Raw genomic sequence first — 16371 nt, forward strand, 5'->3', positions numbered from 1 at the left:
GGCCAATCCATAAAGACCTAATAAACGTAACAAGAGTAAGATCTCATGTTAATTTGTCTCATCCCCCTCTCTGAGTATGAATCAACTGCAGTCAATTACAAGGACAATGTGTGTTTTCATAGGAGTTCTAGAGCATTAAGTCAGGTTTTATGGCCTGAGGGTCAAAGTCAAAGATGAACACCAAAAACAAGTTCTCACATAAGACATAGCAGGTTAGTAGTTTAGATGGATCAGGTTAAAGGGAAAAGTGAGATACACCTGGAAATTAAGAAAACAATAATAATAAGCAAGGATGAATGTGTCAAGCTTGACAGTTAAGAGTATGCAGAACTTCCTGAACTACCATGGCACTATTTCCATACTTACACGTGGAGGAAACGCTATGAAAGTCGGCTCATATTGTCATTTTCTAAACATCTGGCAGTAATGTAGATAATAGGCAGAAATTAAAGCAATAATTTCTAAATCATTTCTAAAACTTTCATAACAATTGCTGTATTCTTGGAGGAAGAGGGAGAGTGGGAAGGAGAAAGTATGAAAAAGGGGGAGGGGAGGGGAGAGGAGAGAAGAGGATGGGAAAGTTAGTAGAGAAGAAGAAATTAAACTGAAAATTTTCAATTGATTTCTTCCCAACTTATAAAAACTTTACAGGAACAGAAATAAATACTTACAAAGTTATTGAAAGGCAAGAAACATAACTAACTAAATAAATGCATTTTATGGGTTTCCAGGGTCACTCAGAAATAGTCAAAAACAAATAATAAACAACACTAGCTAAAGATTTTCTCTCCTTGGGAAAGATGCATTTTTATGCCTTCATACCATGCTTTTTATTTATATGATCAAGTGGTGTTACATGGAACTATAACTCAGTTATAAACCATTTACTTAACGACTCTGCACGCCTGCTCTTTTCAGTCTAATAATTCAGCACTTGAAGGAGATTTCTAATGTTCCAACATTCACTCAGGGCAGGATAGAAAGTGTGCTCTCCTCCAACACAGCAGTAGCCTTCACACCTAGGGGGAACAAAGAAATAGGTTTTGCTAATTCTCTTCACAATTAAATACAACCTATCGCAGGAGAAATACTTTATCAACTTTGTTGGGGGTGGGGAAGCCTTTCTGTCTTTCAGCTTCCTTGGTTAGGTTTTTATTTTTCAAATGTGAGTCATTGACATATCTGTGTAAACATGTTAGTCCACTTCTAGCTGCTTCTTAAAGCACTGTATATTCATATACCAGCAAATATATGTGAAGTATTTATTTCTATAAATTTGTCTTTGGGTTCGTCTATTCTGCATTTTGGAAAGTGAAGTAATTTTAAGCATAGGCAGTTTGTCTACATTTATAGACAAACTTGTGACCTCAAAGATAAAAGTAGCCACCCAAAAGGCCTTCATTCCTGCCAATAAAATGAGAAGATGGGTAGATATAAGGAAGGGGAGACTCCAGCCTGGGCATCAAGCCAGGAAGCAAATGGTTGGTAAAATCCACCCAAATTCACTATTCTCAAGTGAAGCTAGTGATTTCCAATCAGCCACATAGTGGTAATAATACACATATATACTTTTTAAAATGCTTAACTATTAAATAAGATCATTGTTTATACGCCTGGACCATGCGTTGGCTGGCCATTCCATCCTCAGTCCTGTCTGTTGTACATACCTCTTCTGTCTCTATCTTCTTAGGTTTTTGCTGTTTTAGGAAGTCCAATTGAAGACAATCTCTCCTAGCCAACCTCATCTACTTCATACAAATTTTGACGATCAGTTCTCCTTCTCACCAAGAATAGCCTGCAGGTGACCTCAGAGCATGGCACTCAGTGACTAGCCTACATTCTCCTTGGTCCCTCTCCTCCTACCATCTCCCCCAGGCCTTAAACAGCATTGCTCAGCCTTCCTTGCCCCCCGTTCTAGCTATAGCAAGCTCACCTTGTCCTTCTTGTCTATTGGCTGCTCCATGTACACCTTTTCCTCCTTCTGCATTTCCTCAGTCAACTCATTGTGCTTCACCGCCACCTCCCCTGCCAAGCTGAAAAACACCTGGCCTTCCGGTGCATGCTCTCTGAAAAGTCCCTCATCATTTTAGTCTGAATGTCTTATATAGGACAGGCAGTGGTGGTTTTGTTTGGATATTTTAACACCAATCAGAGAATAAAATTTATTTTGAGTGTGAAACACCTTAGATCCATGCTAGTGGCTTCTCTCCTGACCCCTGGCATCACCAAAAACTGGCTTTATTATCTGAGTCTCTGTCAAAGCAAGGGCTAACCTGAAAGCCTCAAAGTACTAGAAAATTGGATCTTAAATGGCATAATACTGGTGTCACATAGCTGAGGAGAGTGGGTAAAAGAGATCTATAAAACATTTCTCCCATTTTAGCTCATTACAGGCCTTGGTCTACCGAAGTACTCTCCCCATTCTATCATTCCCTAATGTCCTAGCCCTGTCAACCTCCAGTTAGTCTAAACTGGTCCATTGTTTTTAAGAACTTCCTGTCTAGCCCTCACATAAAGGCTTGGGCATGTTAGAAAACACCCCTGTGGCTGCACCCCACATCTCTGGGCACCTGCTGCCTTATATTCCTATTCCAGTTGTTCAGCTTCAGTGTCTCTCATTCCCACCACATGACTGACCATCGATCTCTCTGTCCAGATCCATTAAATTAATATTCTGATAGATACATACTTAGCTGTTCATTCCAACCTCAGCCCTGTCTGTTTTATATGCTTCTTCTGTCTCCATCTTCTTAGGCTTTTGCTGTTAGGGAGTCCAATTGATGACAATCTCTCCTAGCCGAACTCATCTAATTCATACAAATGATAGAAGGCAAAATGGAAAAATTACAATGCTTGTCCCGTGAAGACATGTTTGCCTGACCGAGGCCTTTTAACAGACTTGCACAACTCACATTTCAAATATGCTGCCATCATTAAAGTAAAATAAAAGTCCCATTCAACTTTTTTCTCTCATTTAATTCAGGTTCATAACCTTTATGTCTACCTGAATGAAACTTTTCACTTTTAGAGTTTCATCCTTCCAGGCTTTTAAACTGGGACTCCAAATACACGTCTTGGTACAAGAGATTCAAATTTCTCAGACAAGCACTGTGGTTTCTTTAAAAAAGGAAGGGTCTTTGAGTAATTCTTGTCTCATTTTTTAAAATTTCAAATATTTTCTTAGTAAGAATTGATGCAACATGCAAGTTCTGAGTGGTTAAAGTAACCCCAGGCTTCTTTAAAAAGAAAATGTTTGGGAGAGGTAAGATCCTAAAGGCTTTATACAGTGCCATTCCAGAAAGGGGCTAAAAATCATTAATGGCTACATATTTCCTATAGCACGGTGCACAAAATTGATTCCCATTTAAAAACACACAAAACATGTCCCAAAGCAATAAGAATTATGTGTAAAGTGTTCAGTCTGAAATAAACATAATAAACATAATAATAAACCTAGCTTTAGCTGTCAACTCTGGACAGAAGATCTACAAGTTAAGAGATTCTTTAAAAAAAACAAAACAGTTCTCAATATCTCTAATTTTCTCCAGTCCACAATTTTATTTTTGTACGAAAAGTAAAAAAAAAGTAAAAGTATGTTACTTTCTCGTCAATACAGAGGTCTACACTTGAAATTCAGCCAACAACTCTTAACAACTTTGAACTTGCATCTTTTTTTTTTTAAGAAATTACCAATGCCGTTTGCTAGTTCCCTAGGTAACAAGATCCCACGGATCTAACACACATCTACTAAAGCAAACAAAAAGCAAATTTCTTCGCTTGCTAAAATAGACTTGACCAAGTATTTTTTACATGGTGGCAGATGGGAGCTGCGTTGATATTAATGCTGGACATGAAGAGCAGCTTGGAAGTAACCTAGGGTTGAAGGTTCCTCCTTAGAAATGGGTAAAGGCTCAACTTGTGAACTTGTCAGTAGAGAATGCACACAGGCTCCCAAATTTGAACTGGAATCCATCCTTTGCTACTACATAGCTGACAGAGCTTGGACAAGTTTCACGTGCTCTCAACTTCCATTTCGCCATGTGTTAAAGCTACAATGTAAGACTATAATGGGATTAGAGGAGATACTACAAGTAGAGTATAATGAATGTTACCATTTCCCATTTTCTTCTTTCAGGCCAGGCACATACAACAGCTTGATTCATTAAAATACTGGTCCTCCATTTTACACTAAAACAAGTACAATTCTGACAATAGCTATATGAGTCCAGGGCTTCGTGGCTAATAAGTGGTAGACGTGGAATTCAAACCTAAGGCTAATAGAACACAAAGTCCGTGCTCTGGACCTCTCCATTTTCCTGTAGCAGGACAGTAAACACTCGCAGATACATTTGCTGATTAATTAGTAGTGTAAATGTAAGAAGCACCATGCATACTTCTAAGTTGCGCACATCCAGTGCAGCCACTCAACTCAGAGATCATGGAAAGGAAGCCTGAAGAAGCTATGGACTGTATACAGTCTATACACAGGGCACTGGTACTATTTTTCATGGGTGTCTAAGAAGGAAGAGATGGATTTCCATTGGTAGCAGGCTAATTATATGTTGGGTTCAGAGCATCTTTCTGAATAGTTATCATGTGTTTTAAAATGCCCTAAAATATGTCCCCAAAGTAGAATTCAAACTCATTTTTCTACTTTTCTTTACAGGGAAAGTTTGAGTGTGTGTGTGTGTGTGTGTGTGTGTGTGTGTGTGTGTGTGTGTGTGTGTGTGTGTGTGTGTGTGTGTGTTAGAATGTAGCATCAACTGATATACTTGAGCTATATTATAGATTGGATTTCATTTAAAAAAGAGCCATGTATCACACAGTCTTCTTTCAGCCCAGTTCTCCAAGCCTCAGTTTCCCCCACCAAAGTATCCTAACAATGTCTTCCAAAGACTTTCCCCTTGCTAACATTGCTCTTCTGCCAACTGTTAGGATAGTGATGCTTTTCCATTTACTGGTGTAATGTACTTGGTAGATGACACATAAAACATGCTAAAGAGCTGTGCGTTCCCTTGCTACCTTCCCTCCATATCCTATTTCTACCATTCAAGAATTAGTCTCAAGTCTCTTAGTATACTCAGTGATGACTACAAGTTTACATCAAGGAGTCAGTTGACTTGGTGGTGGTGGTCACTAGGGCCAAAACCATGTAGGGAAGATATGGTAGAAAAAAGTGTCCATAATCACTTAAACCTAAGTGTTGTATTTCATATTCTAAATGTTCTTATAGAGAAGGAAAATGGAAATTAAGCTAACTACTTTTACTATCTCTTGACTTTTAAATTAGTTTGGATTTTAATGCCATTCTTCAAAATGCTGAGAATTCTATCAAATTTCCCTCAGTTCAGTTCTCCCTCTCTCCCTCTCTCCCTCCCTCCCTCCCTCCCTCCCTCTCTCTCTCTCTCCCCCTCTCTCTCTCTCTTTCTCTCTCTCCCTCTCTCTCATTCTCATTTCATTAAATCCTCAACTAGGCATTCCCAAAGGCTCTTGCCAATGTAAATTAATGCCTATGGGCCCAAAGTAATCAGTAGAAAGAATATGACCTGCCTTGGGTATTAGGAGTTTTCCTGGCTAACCTAGTTTCAACCATTATTTACACAGACACACCCTCAGCAAAACCTCAACCCCTTCAGCTCTGCCAGAGGCCTTAATAACGTCACAATTCTTAATGCATTTGAGCCCTTGAACATCGATTATCAGCACTACCTCTCCATTCCAACTCCGACTTAGCCATGTTGCCGTTCTTTCTATTATCACTAACTGGTCACTGTTATCTGTACATTTGCTACTACCAAATCCATCCATCCAATCCTTCTTTCAAATAACAATGAAACTCCTTTCTCTCTCACCTCCAGCTCTGGAACTAATAAAATGAATTTATGTAATTGCTAAATCTCTATGAACATTAATCTCTTTATCTGAAAAATGCAATATGAGAGCAACAGGAATTACTCTGGAGTTGTTCTCAGTGTTAAATGGGATAAGGTATGTAAAGTACCTGGCACAGTGCCTGGTAAATAACAAAGCTCAATAGAAACAAGTTCCTTCCCTTCCCCTTTTCCTTCTCCACCAGTATCCGTTGTTTCACCTTTGCCTGAACTCCTCTAACACGGGAACTTTATTTCTACTTCCATTCATCAAGGTCCTTGTAAAGTCTTTCATTGAATTAATTCATTCAATTATTTGCTCAAATTTGTGGAAAATGATCCAATGATGTTGGGAGACTACACTCAGAGCCTGTTTTAGGAGAGCAGTAGGACACTAGATATTGCTGGAGAATAAATATCAAGAAATGCCTCAAAAAATACTGAAAAATGGCTGTTAAATAATTAGTAGCAGTTGATGGGATGAGCATGACAAAAAAAGGAATAGGTCAAGGGATCACATTTTAGTTTAAAAAAGTAATAGCCCAGGAAAACATTCTGCAGGCATATTTAAGTTTGTTGGACTGTGAATTCTGATTTTTCAAGAGCATATTTTTTTAAGCCAAGACACACATATACAAAAAAAATTAAAAGACTAAAATCAAAATATAAAGTAGGTATTTCTAAAACGGTGAAATAAATGAACTAAATCCTTCTTATCAAAAACTAAAAAAAAAAGATTAAATAACTAAATCAAGGCTATAACAATGGTAATAATGAAAAATGTATAATCTCATTGAACATTTTAAAATTAACACAACTTTGATGATTCTGAAAATAATACATGAACAAGGACTTTAGTGGAATACATGTAATAAAAATTGCTACCTTATGTGTTAATGATTTGTTAACAAAAATCTTCTTTAATTTTCTCATAATAGTTCAATATATTAAAAAGAAAGGATATATTTTAAAAACTTGTTTATGAAGTTATTTTAACTTTTCAGCTAATTTATAATAACCTTTTCATTTCTACTAAAAACAAGATATATTCTTATGAAGTTCTTTCTATCAGACAAATTATCCCACAGGGCTAATTTATCCTGGGTCCTGGGGGCTTCCTTCTTCCCCATCTCCATCTCAAAAACTCAAGTCCCTCCCACCAAGAATGGAGGTGAGTTTATTTTGGTTTGGTTTTGCTGTTGTTTATGTTTACACTTGGAATATGACACTGTGTATATTCACAACACAAAGGACTTAACTGTTTAGAGTAGGAAGATTTTTAACTAACACCTCTTCACTAAGAACATATTCATTTGGAGTGAAATGGATTCTCCTAGTTCTTGCCTTTTCCATTTTCAAGACAATTAGGTAAGTCTGGAAAATCTTTGCCAGACACATGCTGACTCAACATGAGATTGGTTGCCAACATAAAAAGGAATCTGAAGAAAGAATAAAGGAAGAGCAAAGGTTAACAAAAGGGAAAATGTTGACAATAATTACTTTTATAATTAAAAATAGCTAGTAGGTAAGGGATCTACTCTGTTAACTGATTGTATATATTTCTGAACTATTATACTGTGCCCCATAAGTACATATAATTATTCTGTGTCAATATGAGTTGTTAAGGATATTTTTAGAAATAAAAAGAAATATGTTAATTCCAATTTCATTTCCTAATAACATTCAAAAATCATGAGTGCTTAAACATTTGGTCTTGAGGTACTTAAAAGATCTAATTTTGAGTTTCTTATTAAATGATTGTTATGGAATGTTACACTCTCAAATTATGAGTTAATGCACACATTTTTAAGAATACATCAAAATAATTAGGAGGCAAAGGAATGTCACACGTCTAATTTTTAAAAAGCAGACTGAATTGATTTTATATTATTTTATATTATTGCTACTGTCTTTAAAGTGTGATAGATGTACATATGTATTTTATTAAATTTTTAATAAATGTGACAAACCATACTCCAAAGAGTAAAAAATCATTTCCTTCAATATTCTGCACTATTTTTAATTGTGTTGAATACCACAGCTTCTCTTTCTTGGAATTATTAATCTTGAAAGGTCAGCTATAAATATCTTTTCCTAATATCTTTGTGGCTGCAGAAAACTGAATATCTGCCTAATGAGCACACTGCTTGTCAGCTTTGATTTTCTTTCTGTGGCTTTAGGTGATCAGCAACTCAAAATACATTTCCTAGAACTAACTGAGGGTCAGGAACCCAAACCTTTTTGTCCCATACATGCTAGTAAGGGACATTAACAATGGAATCCAAAAGGAGGAAGAAGAAGAGGAAGAAGAAAAGGAAAAATGCTGATTTCCTGGACTTCCTGTGATAAAGGACCTGGAATAAGCCTTTAACATACATAAAAATACATTAGATTAGGCAGCACTCTATTGTTTATGAAGCATGGTACACACAGGTCCTCTTCTTTAGAAAGAATGCAACAATCTAAGGAAGTAATGTTGCTATGGCTACTGGAGGATTGAGGGATGGAATTTCCTAGCCTAATTCCTAGATTTGTCTAAGCATACTATCCCAGCTCATAGGATGGGCAGGCTGTGCTAACTTTCCAACTCTGCCATTTCACAGTCTTTGGGACTCAGTTTCTTCTTCTGTAAAATAGTGTCCATAGGAGCCCAGACTGTGCACGCATAAGGGAGCATGCAATCATACAAATAAGCTTAGGGGCACTGGGAAGGTGGCTCAGTGTTTGAGTGCTTGCCTTGAATGCATGAGGCCCTGAGTTCAATTCCTCAGACCACATAAGCAGAAAAAGCAGGAAGTAGTGCTGTGGTTCAAATGCTAGAGCACTAGCCTTGAGCTGAAGAGCTGATGGACAGTGCCCAGGCCCAGAGTTCAGGCCCCACGACTGACCAAAAAAAATAAAAATAAAAAAAAAAAAAGCTTAGGCACTCCAGAAGCCCTGGGAATACTCTTCATTCCAGTTGTCACAATGGTGACTGCTGCTACCATTATTCTTCTCCAGATGCAGCTCTGAATGCAGCTGCTGCACTGCAGCATGGGGGGCAGCGGTGGTCAACAACTTGCAGAGCTCAACGTCAGCTCACCTAAATTCAAATCTGACCACTACCAATTAAAAACATATGACACTGACCAATTCTTAACTCCTGTCATCTTTTCTTCTTGTAAAATAATGAACATATGAAGGCAGACACAGGTAGCTCACAACTATTATCCTAGCTGCTCAGAAAGTAAAAATCAAGATCATGGTTTGAGGTCAGCCATGGAAAAAAGTAATAATAATAATAATAATAACACAGATCAACTAATAACTAGGCTTCCGGTGGTATGCATGCCATTCTAGCTACATAAAAAGCTGCAATCAGGAGTATCACAGCCCCAGGCCACACTAGACAAAAATAGTTCATGAGATCCATCTCAACAGAAAAATCTGAATGGAGCACGCCTGATATCCGAGCTGGGGAAGCAGACATAAATAGAGGAATGCAGTCCAGGCTAGTGAGACTCTGTCTCAAAAATAACCAGAGCAAGAAAGGCTATCTTTTGGCTGTTGAGACAATTAAATGTGTCACACATAAGAAATACTTATGACTAGTGCATAGAAAGCACAAAATGGCTATTAATATAACCTACTATTGTTATTATTTTATCAAGTTTCAGAACCTGCCTCCAAGTTTCAGATCTTAAGTCTATATTGAAACATCTAGCATCTAGCTATGTAGGTTCCACAGCACACAGAAAAGAAAGCAATGCTGCTTGCCTTGAGTTGATCCTTAAAGTCTACCACGGTCTAGCATGGATCTGTTGCCAGTGACACAAGGTCCCATATTTTAACACCGATAGAGGGTAAGATGACAGGCAGAAGCGTTTAGAGGAGGAAAGCCATTTAACAATGCTACTCTTCCCTCTTTGAAAACCAAATTGTTATTTTATGTCTGATCAAAAAAAAATCAAGGAACTGAGATATAATTCTAGGGTTGTGAAATTTCATAGAATTATAAATCTCATTCAAAATTCCAGGGGAATGAAATTAGACTTTCTGATACATTTTTATCCTGTCAGGAGGAAACTCTAAGAGGATTATCTAACTTCTCACAGTATAATTCCTTAGAAGAAAAGATATTTCAGTGTAAGAAAACAGGCATAAGTCTATAATTTCAAAATGAGAGAACAACCCTTATCACAAAGAGAATGAAAGAGAGAGAGGATAAAGACAGAAGCAGATCTAGCGATGGCATTTAGAGGGGAGGGCGGGCAATGTTGCTGTGTGCAAATGCAGATGCAGTTAGATGCCCTTATCACATAACCTCTTTGTTTCTGGCTCATCTTCAGATTGGCAAAAACTTATCCAAACCTGAAGCAGGACAAGTCCACAGATCAACATTTGGCCACCACTAGAGTAAATTACACCACATGATACAGCGAGGTTGGACCAGATCTACACAGCAGAACAAAAAATTACAATTAGTCAGATGATCTGAATAAATGTCTGTTTGACCTCAATTACTGAATTACTCTCTTTGTGAAGCCACCTTTTCCAGACTTCAGCTTCTGTTTCCTGCTTTATTGTGCTAGGTATCAAAACTTTTTGGACTTACCATTAAAACCCTCCCACAGCTCCACGGAACAAAAGCCACAATGGGTTAAACTAGAAATCTTAAGCCAGGCTAGTAAATGGAGATGAATTGCTGGTGTTCTTCGAAAGAACAGCTCAGTTTTCCAGATTTCCTGAGGAAGGAGCCACACATACACTGGCTTATTTAATTTTGCAGACAGAAGCAGGTAGCAAGGATCAAGCAGGAAGCGGAGCTCTCAAGAATATATTCAGAGGAATGTTTAAAGGAACCATTTTAGAATTTTTTTAGAATAACTCTTTCAAGCCAAGCTAGAGATATGAGGTAGAGGAAAGAACATACGATTTTTGAACTCCTATACTCACATGTAGTAGTGGCATCTTATGTAAACTTCTAGATCTGTTTAAGCCTCTGTTTTCTCATCTACAAAATGGGTGAAGGGGAACACTAAATATTTTACAGATTTAAATAGACAGGAATAATACATTACAATGTGTATTTGTTGCCTGGCCAATAATAGTACAAAAAAGGAAGACCGTTATAATTATAGTTAAAATAGTCACTCAAGTGGGGACTGCCAGTTATTTTTTTAATATTTTTATTGGATCTGGGAAGGTGCTCAGTAATAGAGTGCTTGTCTCACATACATGAGGCTCTGGGTTTGATTCCTCAGCACCACATAAGCAGAAAAGGCTGGAAGTGGTGCTGGTACTGTGGCTCAAGTGGTAGTGCACTAGCCTTGAGCTGAAGAGCTGAGGGACAACGCCCAGGCCCAGAGTTCAGGCCCCACGATCGACCAAAAAAAAATTTATATATATATATATTTATATATATATATGTATGTATATATATATACATACAAATATATATTATTGTTAAGTAGTTGTACAAAGGTGTTGCCATTCAACAACACAGTTTATGAATTCAGGGTATCTTGATTAGTCACCCCCTTTCAAACTTCTCCTCCTCCCACCCAGCCCATCCCTTCCCTCACTTTTCTTAATTTTTCAGGGTACGCACTGATTTTTTTCCATGTAACAAAGCAGTTTATGTATATAATGCATCTTGATCTGTGTCATCCCTTCACCATTTTTCACCCCCCTCTTTGACTCACCCCTTCTCTTATTTTTCTTAATTTTGTGGTATAAATATAAACTCTTGACTGCATTCTCTCTACCTCTCCCCTTCATTTGTCTACCCCAACATTCCAGTTAAAGATCCAGAAACACACAACAAATCAAAGAAAGACCTAATAAAAAGGGTCACATAATACTTAAAAATTTCTGCATGAAAAGGGACACCGAATGGGACAAGACATTCACCAGTTATCCATCAGACAAGGGCCTCATATGCAAAATATACTTAGAGTTCAAAAACAATCAAGTCCTCAAAAAAAAAAAAAAAAGAAACCCTCAAAGAAACAACCCAACTAATAAATGAGCTAATGACTTCAAGAAAGATATCTTTTTTAAGAAGAAGGAAAGAAGGCAAATAGACACATAAAGAAATAGTCAACATCTCTTGTCACCAAGGAAATGCAAATCTAAACAACACCAAGCTTCCACTTCACGACCCGGTCAGAATGGACATGATCAAGAAAACTAACAAGAACAAATGCTGGCAAAGAGGAAGCCAAAAGGGTATTCTATTACAGTGCTGGTGGGAACATAAACTTGTTCAACAACTCTGGAAAGCAGTTGGGAGGATTACTCAAAAAACTCAAGATAGAGCCTACCCTATCACCCAACAATTCCACTCCTGGGCATTTATCCAATAGATCACAAACCAGGTTATGGTAAAGCTACCAGCCCAGCCATGGACATTGCAGCACTAGTCACCACAGCCAAGATATGCAATCAGCAGCCCAGACGCCCCTCAATGGATGAATGGATCAAAAAAAAAAAATGTGGTGTATACACAATGGACTTCTGCTCATCCATCAGAAAGAATGATATTGTACCATTTGTAAGGAAATGTAAAGACTTGGGAAAAAATATATTAAGTGAGGTAACCCAGACCTAGAGAAACAAAAGTTGTGTGATTTCTCTCATTTGTGGTAGACTGTGCCTAGGAATCTGTAAGTAAACACCTTGGGTGGAATGCAAATGGTTACAAATGAATTAACTGAAGTGTAAGAGGTACTTTGGAGAGCTCAAATAGTATAATTCTGTAGAAAAACTAAGTCAAAGCCCAACAAAACAAGTACCAGGAAATGGACACTTGCAAGGGGGGAAGGGACAAGGTTATTTATTCATGCAGGAAACGTTTATTTTGGACCATTCACTATCAGGCAGGTCCTTGAAGTCTTGATCCTCAAAGTCCAGTGCCAGACAGGCAGCAGAGACACAATGCAAAATATTCTGACTGCCTCTACAGCAAAACATAGCACAGTTCTGAGATCATGGACAGAGCAAACAAATAAGTACCAGGAGCAGAGCCCAGGTAAGTAAAGTGCTTGAAGATAAGCAGGAGACAGTGTGTGCAAAAGGGAAAGAATGGCATTTCAGCAGGAGAACTACATGTGCAAAGGCAGGGAAGTCTGAAACATCCTAGAGTAGCTACAGAACCCGAAATAATCCTGTTCTAGAAATTTCCAAACATTTAATTTGTCATTCAGTCTTCAAGAAAATATTCATGTCTTTTTGTCAAACACCATAAAACTTCACAGTGCAACCACTATGGCTATAAAACACTGGACAATTTTCTCCTACCCACCACCAAGCATTCCTGCCTGGCTACTTTGTTGATTTTAAACGGTTATCCTCTTCACTGAGGGGGGAGAAATACTACTAAAATGAGCATTTTTTTTAATCATTTCACCCTTTCTCGGTTCAGTGAATGATACACAATTTTAAAGTTCTAATTGGTCTATTTCTTACACACCTAACACATGGAAAATACGGGGTATTTTTTGGTGTGTGTGTGTGTGCGCGCACACACACACACACACACACACACACACACACACACAGGTACACACGCACATAAGCTAGCAAATACTAGGGTTTGAACTCAAGGCACCTTTTTCTATTCAAGGCTGGAACTCTCCCACTTGAGCCACATCCCCTTTTCTGTTGCTTTACTCTTCAATTGGAGATAAGAGTCTCACAGATTTTTTTTTTTTTTGGCAGGGGGCTGGGGGAGGGGGAGGGAGGGGGGAGGGTCTGGGCTAGCTTTGTGCCAGGATCCTCAAATCTCAGCCTCCTGAGTAGCCAGCATTACAGATGTGAGCCCCTGGTGCCTGACTTAAAATATGCTTTTCTTTCTCTGCACAGTAACCGGTAAACATATATATGTAATATATGTATATGCATATTGTATAACTATATATAATATGTACATATTATATATATTATGTAAATATAACATAAAACTGTTTATATTTAGAAATACATAATATACATCTATATATTTTGTATACATAATATATATGTATACATATCATATAGAAATATATTTATGTGTTATATTTATATCTTTATTATGCATAGTATATAAATATATATGTGTACATATGTATTTATTAATGGTAACTAACATATGTATTGTTTTGTATTAGCATTCCAACAACAAAACACATTTTCATGACTAAACTCTTAGGGCCAAATTTATCGTGTTGTAAACTATATTTGTTATATTCATACACTAGCATATAAATGGTTTCATGTCAAAATAATTCAGGTCATGATAATGAAAAGATGTATTCAATGCACCGATTCCATAATCTGTAGTCCTGTATCCTCATGTAAACTGCTGAGTTTTTCAGTGCTTTTAATAAGACTTCCACAGATGACAGTCAAGGTTTTCCAAACAAAAGTCTTGGATTACAAGTCAGTTTTCTTAGACTCCTTCAACCTTGAGAATGCCAACTGTTCGCTGAAGGGGAAAAAAAACCCCACCATGTTCCAGAGTAGATCCAAACAGAACGGGAGAGCACCCTACTGCCCAGACTGCTGTGGGTGGCACTTCAAGCTCCAACACTGGAGCCATGACTAAAATGGAGCTCCACTGGGGCAAAAACGCTCATTCATCTTCTAGATTGAGAAACGAGTCCGAGAAAATTGCAACTGTGACTTGGCTGTGTACTTATGCCATTTAGGAGCGAAAACCCAACTCAGACAGGCTTCAGCAGAAAACGGCTTTGCAGGGAACTAAAAAAGTCCAAAGGTAAGTTGACTCTGAGGTGTGGCTGGCTGCAGGTGACCAAGCACTGTTTCCAACACAGGGTTTTTCTTCCCCCTCCTTCTCTGGCACTGCCTTCTGCTCTCCTGGCTTTCATCCAAGACCACCCAGGGGTAGGCAGCTCCAGCCTCAGCTCTTCCTGATGCCAAGCCCAGAGGGAGAAAAGGCTTGTTTGGGACACTTCTCCCCCACAGTCTGAGAAGTCTTTATATGGGGCTGTATTACTCACTGCTTGCTCTGAACTCATTGCTGAGGGCAGACAATGTAGATTGGGTTGTCTGAGGCCTATAGTACAAGATAAATGCTCAAAACTATGGGTGGAGTCTCCTATGGGCTCCACAAATATAAATGAGGATGCATGGGTGGAGAAGTGATGGTAGGAGCAACAGCTAATTAGTCCTATTTGTGTCTGTTCTACCTAAAAGAAGTCAATTGTCTGCTTGACAAGAAATGTGCTCATTGCCTTACTCATGTAACTGTAACCCCGCTGTATGGCATCTTCACAATAAAATATTTTTTTTTAAAAAAGAAGTCAATTGTCTGTGATTCCATTTCCTAATCTGCAAGGGGGAGTAATCATTTTACACACCATAGCTACACCAATGGGCAGATTTGAAGATCAGAAGAGAATCAAATGGGAAATTTAAATACACACATCACACATGCACATAGAGCTCTATGGTATAAATTTGGGCATTTTGCAAAAATATAAGAGAGGTAAACCAAATGAACCAGTCTCATAGTTATGAGTCAGTCTTCACATTTTTGAATGGAAATATTACTTTATTTAGGTGAAACCCACACACAGAATACATGATACTTCAGACAGGAAATGCTGAAGAGCAGTACATTCTTTTTTTAAATAATTCTAAGTGTTATCTGTTTTGAAGGACATTTATCTGCTTGTGGGAGACAGAAAATACTTTTAAAAGAAGATATTAGAGTGACAAGAAATCCTCTTCTGACTACCACCCAGCCTTGAGTGAGCTTTTGTTTTTCTTTTTCTCTTCGGTTTGGTTGTTTTTCCTCTAAACCAGAGTGAAAGCCAGGAATGTAGCCTGGTGATAGAGCACTTGAGCATGTACAAGGTCTTAGGTACAATCCCTAACAATGAAAAAATCTTTTCATTTATTTTAATTTTATTGTCAAGGTGATGTACAGAGGGCTTACAGTTACATAAGTAAGGTATTGGAGTACATTTCTTGTCGACCTTGTCACCCCATCCCTCATTTTTCTCCTACTCCACCCCCAAATCTCCCCCAAAATTGTACAGATCATTTCCAACATATTGTCTTGGAATATCGTTGTTGCATTGGTTCCCCCAAAAATCTTATTGAAAAAATAATCAAACCAGTGCAGATTATAAAAGTCTTCCCACTTCAGAAAAGCACAGAGTACAAATGGGCAAAAGGCACTGTTTAGAGAACTTTCTCACTGTATTATTGCCTGTATTGCTTAGACTTGTACAATAGCAAGTAGGAATGGAAATCATGACTACAACAAATAGTAGCTGAATTCTAACTAATGGACACAGACTGAACTCTAACCAATTGAAATTTCTCTACACCGAAGAACCCTCTGATACCAAAAACTCACTGGAGGATATAACTTGACAAAGAAGTAAAACACAAATAATAATAATAATAATAATAATAATAATAATAACCTTCAATAATTTCTTATCTGCCTTAAATCAAAGAATCTCCTTCAGCCACCTTCAAAAGTGAACTGCATAAAGGCCAGACTCAT

The 16371-nt window shown here is 37.8% G+C and overlaps 1 long non-coding RNA gene across 1 annotated transcript in view; it reads right to left on the bottom strand.

The window, feature by feature from the left end:
* Positions 1-846: 846 nt before the first annotated feature.
* The window catches only part of LOC138821088 (uncharacterized), a 54377-nt gene continuing 38852 nt past the window's right edge, over positions 847-16371 (bottom strand). The window contains exons 2-3 of the long non-coding RNA XR_011370044.1: positions 2690-2807; positions 847-1019 (exon numbers count right to left, since the gene is read on the bottom strand). This is a non-coding gene — a long non-coding RNA (uncharacterized lncRNA). The remainder of the gene's footprint in view (positions 1020-2689; positions 2808-16371) is intronic.

Source organism: Dipodomys merriami, unplaced genomic scaffold (assembly GCF_024711535.1).
Source record: "Dipodomys merriami isolate MVZ:Mamm:240054 unplaced genomic scaffold, mDipMer1.0.p SCAF_9, whole genome shotgun sequence".
Taxonomy (NCBI): Eukaryota; Metazoa; Chordata; class Mammalia; order Rodentia; family Heteromyidae; genus Dipodomys; species Dipodomys merriami.